The sequence below is a fragment of the Phoca vitulina genome, unplaced genomic scaffold (genome assembly GCF_004348235.1).
Source record: "Phoca vitulina isolate PV1807 unplaced genomic scaffold, GSC_HSeal_1.0 scaffold23, whole genome shotgun sequence".
NCBI lineage: Eukaryota > Metazoa > Chordata > Mammalia > Carnivora > Phocidae > Phoca > Phoca vitulina.
In genome coordinates, this window is record NW_022589726.1 from 19,449,996 (window position 1) to 19,456,640 (window position 6,645).

Sequence of the window (6,645 nt, forward strand, 5' to 3'; positions counted from 1 at the left end):
GCCGCCCGCCCGCGCCCGGCGGCCCACCTACCCCTGCAGGACGCGCCCGCTCGCCCGCAGCGCGCCGCGCCGCCCGCCCGCGCGCTCGCTGGCTCTCAGGCCGGAGTCCCCGCGCCGCCCGGACCGGATCCGGGGCGAGGGAGCAGGGCGCCGGCAGGGGGCGCCGCGCCGGAGCGCCTCGCGAGCGTCCCCGGGCCCGCCTCCCCGACGCCCCCGCGGAGGCGCGCGGGAGGGGCACCCGGCTGAGCTACGGGACGCGGCCGCGGGACGACGGCGGGCCGCCAGCCAGCACCTGGGAGCTGAAAGCCGAAGGTGCTATGTGGGCTCGAATGCCCCGTGACCCTGGCAAACGCCGTCTCACCTGTCTCCAGAACGGCATTTGCAAAGGAAATGCCCAGCAATATGGCAATGCTCCGTTGTTGCAATTCTGACACCTATAGGCACAGAGAACTCGATCTACATGATCTTTGGCCGACTGAAAAAAACAAAATCGCCGAAGTCTATCCACAGCAATAGGAGCCTTGTGATTCAGTGGACAGGGCCCTGGTATGAGGAGAAGGGACACATCGCTTCCCCGACAGCCTTCCGGTCTGAAGCTGTGTAAAGGCCCCCTATATCTGTTTGAAGCTCAGTAAGTCTGTATGTAAAGTAGGCGCGAACATTTAAACTGCTTACTCCACACTCTCTTAGGAGGATGTGGATAATGAATGTGAGAACTCTTCGCACTTTATTGTGCCCCTGAAGTTCGGAAGTTCAGAGTTAAGAGGGAAAGAGGATGGTCGGGCTGCCACTTACTAACCGGGTAGCCTTGGAACCTGAACAACCTCTGCAAACCTCAGTAAAAGACTTAGAGAGCCTCTCAGTAAAAAGGGAGCAATCATAGTACCAACCTGATCGGTTTGTTGTGAGGATTGAAGAGAAGGCATTTCACACATCTACAACACAACCTGGCGCACAGTGTGCCTATCACTTAGTGTGCCCACTGCATACATTTTTAAATAGCTTTACGGAGGTGTATTTGACATGCGATAAGCTATGCATGTTTAGAGCGCACAATTTTGACGTATGTTGTACACGCGTGAAATTATCACCACCATCAACATACCCAGCACCTCCAAGTTTCCCCCTGCCTCCTTGTAATTCTTCCATGTATCACTCTCCCACACTCCCTCTCCAGGCAACCACTAATCTTCTTTCTATTACTGTACATTAGTTTGCATTTTTCAGAATTTTAAATACATGGAATCATACAGTACGTCCTTTTTTTTTTATTTTGGCATGGCTTCTTCCACTCACATAACTGTGTTGAGATTATCCTGTTGTTGATGATTCAGTTGCCTATCAATAGTTTATTACTTTTTATTGCCGAGTAGTGTTCATTATAGGAATATACCACAATGTGTTTATACAGTCACTTGATGATATTTAGGTTATTTCCAGATTTGCCTATTAAAAATAAAGCTGATGGGAGTGTTTGTGTGCAAGTTTTTGTATGAATGTGCTTTGTATGCATATGCTTTGATTTCTCTTGGGTATAAATATCTAGGAATAGAATAACTAAGTCCAATTGTAGGAGTATATATTTAACATATTAAGAAAGGGCCAACTTGCTTTCCGAAGTGATTGTGCTATTTTATAGTCCTCCTAGCAGCGTATGAGAGTTTCAGTTACTCCACATCTTTGGCAACATTACCTATGATGTCTTTTTTCTTTTAGCCATTCTAACAGGTGAGTAGTGGTATCTTACTGTTGTTTTTGTTTTTGTTTTTTTTAAGATTTTATTTATTTGACAGAGACACAGCGAGAGAGGGAATACAAGCAGTGGGAGTAGGAGAGGGAGAAGCAGGCTTCCCACGGAGCAGGGAGCCCGATTCAGGGCTCGATCCCAGGACCCTGAGATCATGACCTGAGCCGAAGGCAGACGCTTAACAACTGAGCCACCCAGGCGTCCCTCTTACTGTTGTTTTGATCGGCATTTTCCCTAATGACTAAGATATTGAGCATTTTTTCGTGGACTTATTTGTTATCAGTAAATCCTCTTGGGTGAAATGTATGTTCAAGTCCTTTGCCTATTTTTAAAGTTGGGTTGTTTGTTTTCTTATTATTGAATTTTGAGAGGTGTTTATATATATTCTGAAATACAAGTCTTTTATCAGATATGTGACTTGTAAATATTTTCTCCCAGTCTGTGCATATCTTTTTATTCTTTTAACAGTATTTTTCAAAGAGCAGGAATTCTTAATTTTTATGAAGTCTGATTTATTATTTTCTTTTCTATCGATCATGTTTTTGTAGTCATACCTAATGGTTTTTTTCACCTGAATATGTAGTTGTTCCTGTCCTGATCACCCTTGCACCCTTGTTGAAAATCAATTATTCAGCTATGTTGAGGGTCTATTTCTGGCTTCTCTATTATGTTTCATTGATCTATCTGTCTATCTTGACACTAAAACCATACTGTCTTGATTACTTTAGCTTTATAATAAATCTTGAAGTCAGATAGCGTAAACCCTCTGATTTTACTCTTCTTTTTTTTTCGTATTGATTTTACTATTTCAGGTCTTTTGCATTGCCATATGAATTTTAGAATTAGCTTATCAAATTCTGCAAAACAGTCCCCTGGGATTTTGATCAAGATTGCATTGAATCTATAGATCAATTTGGGGAGAACTGACATCATAACAACATACAGTATATCACTCCATTTATTTCCGTTCTCTTTAATTTCTCTCAATAATGTTTTGTAGTTTTCAGAATACAGGTCTTGGGCGCCTGGGTGGCTCAGTTGGTTAAGCAACTGCCTTCGGCTCAGGTCATGATCCTGGAGTCCTGGGATCGAGTCCCGCATCGGGCTCCCTGCTCAGCGGGGAGTCTGCTTCTCCCTCTGACCCTCCCCCTCTCATGCTCTCTCTATCTCATTCTCTCTCTCAAATAAATAAATAAAATCTTTAAAAAAAAAAAAGAATACAGGTCTTGCTCAGTTTTCTGAGATGACTGCTAAATATTTCACATTTTTTATGCTATTGAATAGTATTTTTATATTTCAATTTCTGATTGTTTCTTAGTCTATAGAAGTACAATTAATTTTTATATATTAATCTTATGTGCTGCAACTTTGCTAAATTCACTTATTAGCTCTAGTAGATTTTTTGTAGATTCCATTAGATTTTCTACAAAGTTAATCATGTCATCTGCAAATAAACACAGTTTTGTTCCTTCCTTTCCAATCTGAATGTTTTTGTTCTTTTTTCTTGCCTGTTGCACTGGCTAAGACCTTGAGTACCATGTTGAATAGAAGTAGTAAGAGCAATTGTCTTTGCTTTGTTCCTCATCTTAGGGGGAAAACATTCAAACTTTCATCATTAGATATGACGTTAGCTGTAGATTTTTCCAAGACGCCTTTTATCATGTTGAGGAAGGTCTTGTCTATCCTTACTCTCCTGAGAGTTTTTATCAGGAATGGATATTGGACTTTGCAATTCTTTTTCTGCATATGGCTTTTCTTTTTAGTCTATTAATATGATAAATTGATTTTCACATGTTAAACCAACCTAGAATAATGTATTGATCCTGGAGTATTATCCTTTTTATATATTATTAGATTTGACTTACTGACACTTTGTTAAGAATTATTACATCTATGTTCATGAGGTGTATTGGTCTGTAGTTTTCTTGTAATGCCTTGTCTGGTTCTGGTATCAGAGTAATGCTGACCTCAAAAAAGGGTTGGGAAGTATTCTCTCTTCCTTAGTTTTCTGGAGGAGTTTGTGTAGAATTAATATTATTTCTTCCTTAAATGTTTGGCAGAATTGCCCAGTGAAATCATCTTGGCCTGGAGTTTTCTTTGAGGGAAGGTTTTTATTTTTTTTTTCATTTATTTTTTAAATTTTTATTTATTTTTTTAAGGTAGGCTCCACACCCAACGTAGGGCTTGAACTCATGACGCCAAGATCAAGAGTCACATGCTCTACTGACTGAGCCAGCCAGGTACCCGAAGGGAAAATTTTTAAAGTATAAATTTAATTTTTTTAATAGCTGTAGGACTATTCTGATTTTTAATTTTTTCTTGAATGAGCTGTGATAGTTGTATCTTTCAAGGAATTTCTATTTCATCTAAGTTGTTGAATTGATGGGCATAATGTTGTTCATAATATTCACATATTATTCTTTTACTAATCTACAGAATCTGTAATGATGCTTGCTTTCTCATTCTTGAGATTGGTAATTTGTGTCTACTCTCTCTCTCTCTCTCTTTTTCCTGAATTTTCTGGCTGTAAGTTTATCAGTTGAATTAGTCTTCTCAAAGAAGGACTTTTTGGGTTCATTGGTTTTTTTCTACTAATTTTTGGTGTTTTGTTTCACTGATTTCTGGCCTTTATTATTTCCTTTATTCTGCTTACTTTGAATTTCATTTGCTCTTTTTTCCCTAGTTTCTCAAGTGGAAGCTGAGGTCATTGATTTGAGACCTTCTTCTTTTCTAAAATAGGCATTTTATTGCTACAAATTTCTCTGTAAGCACTGCCTTAGCTACATCCCACAGATTCTGATATGTTGGATTTTTATTATAATTCAATTAAAGAAGTTTTCTAATTTCCCCTTTGATTTCTTCTTTGCCTCATGGATTATAAGTGTATTATTTAGTTTTCAAATATTTGTGAATTTCTCAGATAACTTTTAAAAACTTTAAAAAAAAAACTTTTAAAAACTTTTAAAAGATCTATTCTGTGTTTCTTCTATTTTCTATTGTCTGTTGTCAGTTTCTAATTTTCTGCATTGTGGCCAGAGAACATGATTTATATGACTTAAATCTTTTTAAATTTTTTGAGACTTGTTTTATGGCCCAAAAATATGATTTATCTTGGTAAATATTCCATGTGCACTTGAGGAGTGTGTGGTCTTGCTGTTGGAAAGAGTGCTCTGTAAATGTCAATTAAATCAAATTGATTAATAGTGATGTTCAAGTATTCTATATCTTTACTGATTTTCTTCTACTTGTTCTATCATTTTTAAAAGATGTATGTTGAAATCTATTAATATAATTGTAGATTAGTCTGTTTCTTCTTGCATTTCTATCATATTTTTTTTTAAAGATTTATTTATTTATTTATTTGACAGAGAGAGACACAGCGAGAGAGGGAACACAAGCAGGGGGAGTGGGAGAGAGAGAGAAGCAGGCTTCCCGCGGAGCAGGGAGCCCGATGTGGGGCTCGATCCCAGGACCCTGGGATCATGACCTGAGCCGAAGGCAGACGCTTAACAACTGAGCCACCCAGGTGCCCCGATTTCTATCATATTTTGAAGTTCTGTTATTAGGTACATTAATGTTTGGGATTGTTATGTCCTCCTGATGAATTAACTCCATTATCATTATGGAATGAACTTCTTTATCCCTGGTTATATTTTTGCTCTGAAATTTACTTTGTCTAATATAGACTAACTTGGTATTTCTTTTTACATTCTTTTAATTTAACCTATTTATTATATCTTTATATTTAAAGTGAGTTTCTTTTAGGCAACATATAGTTGAATCTTAGTCTTCCCACCCACCCCCCATTTAAATCTCTGTTTTTTTCAGTTGAGGTGGTTAGACCATTTGCAGTTCATGTGAGCATTAATATGATTGAGGTTAAATCTAACAATGTGCTGTTTCCTATTTGTTCCTTCTATTCTGTGTTTCTTCTATTTTCTGCCTTATATTGATTAACTAGAATATATTTTGTCATTCCATTTTATCTGTATTGCTGACTTATTAGCTGTAACTCTTTGTTGTGTTATTTTGCCACTACATAAATTTAAGTATTTACCTTAACTTGGGTACTAAATTAAACTGTAAGTTCTCTGACTACTTGAACTTTGAGTGCTTCGTACACAGTAGGTTTTCAATACATACTCACTTAAAGAATGAGCATTTGTTTCTTCTCATCTTATATCAACAGACATTTGGTGATTGTCTGCTTAGGGTGCTCCAGAAAACTGAACTAGAAGTTGGTTTTAATTGGAACAGGCCCCATACTACATGAAGAGATGGAGCAGTGATTTCCAATATGGTAACTAAATCAAGGTGATTATAAAGAGAAGGAAAGAAAGAAAAATTCACCAAAAAAAAAATGGTTAAAACTAGAATTATTAAAGCTTTATGTAGGGGCACCTGGGTGGCTCAGATGGTTGGGCATCTGCCTTCAGCTCAGGTCATGGTCCCAGGATCCTGGGATCGAGCCCTGCATCGGGCTCCCTGCTCAGTGCAGAGCCTGCTTCTCCCTCTCCATCTGCCATTCCCTCTGCTTGTGCTCTCTGGCTCTCTCTCTCTGTCAAATAAATAAAATAAATAAAATCTTTAAAAAAAAAACCTTTTATGTAGCATATTGTATAAGAAAGTCAATGTGTAAATACATTAGAAAAAGAAGTTTGAGGTCCCAGATTTTTAAAAAATCCAATCCCATAACATAAACAAACCCTTTTCTCACAAAAGATGCCTTTGTAAATAGTTTTTATCTTGCGTTTTCCAAATCTCTGGTTGTTACAAGCAGGATGCATGTCTTCCTTATTGAAGCTGCTTTTCTTTGAAACCAGACCCTTTGGAGCTATAATCAAACATTATTTGCCAACAGTGAGAGAGGACAGAGTTTTATATTTTTTCTCCAATAT

At 38.3% G+C, this 6,645-nt stretch overlaps 1 protein-coding gene across 2 annotated transcripts in view; it reads right to left on the minus strand.

Annotated features, from left to right (window-relative positions):
• Positions 1–565, minus strand: part of SCN8A (sodium voltage-gated channel alpha subunit 8) — a 177,579-nt gene extending 177,014 nt beyond the window's left edge. The window contains exon 1 of one of the 2 annotated variants that reach the window (XM_032420680.1): positions 362–565. The gene's annotated coding sequence lies outside the window, so the exon portion shown is untranslated. Of the gene's footprint in view, positions 1–31; positions 115–361 lie in introns of those variants that run through there. The other variant, XM_032420679.1, reaches the window with a different exon arrangement.
• Positions 566–6,645: the final 6,080 nt, after the last annotated feature.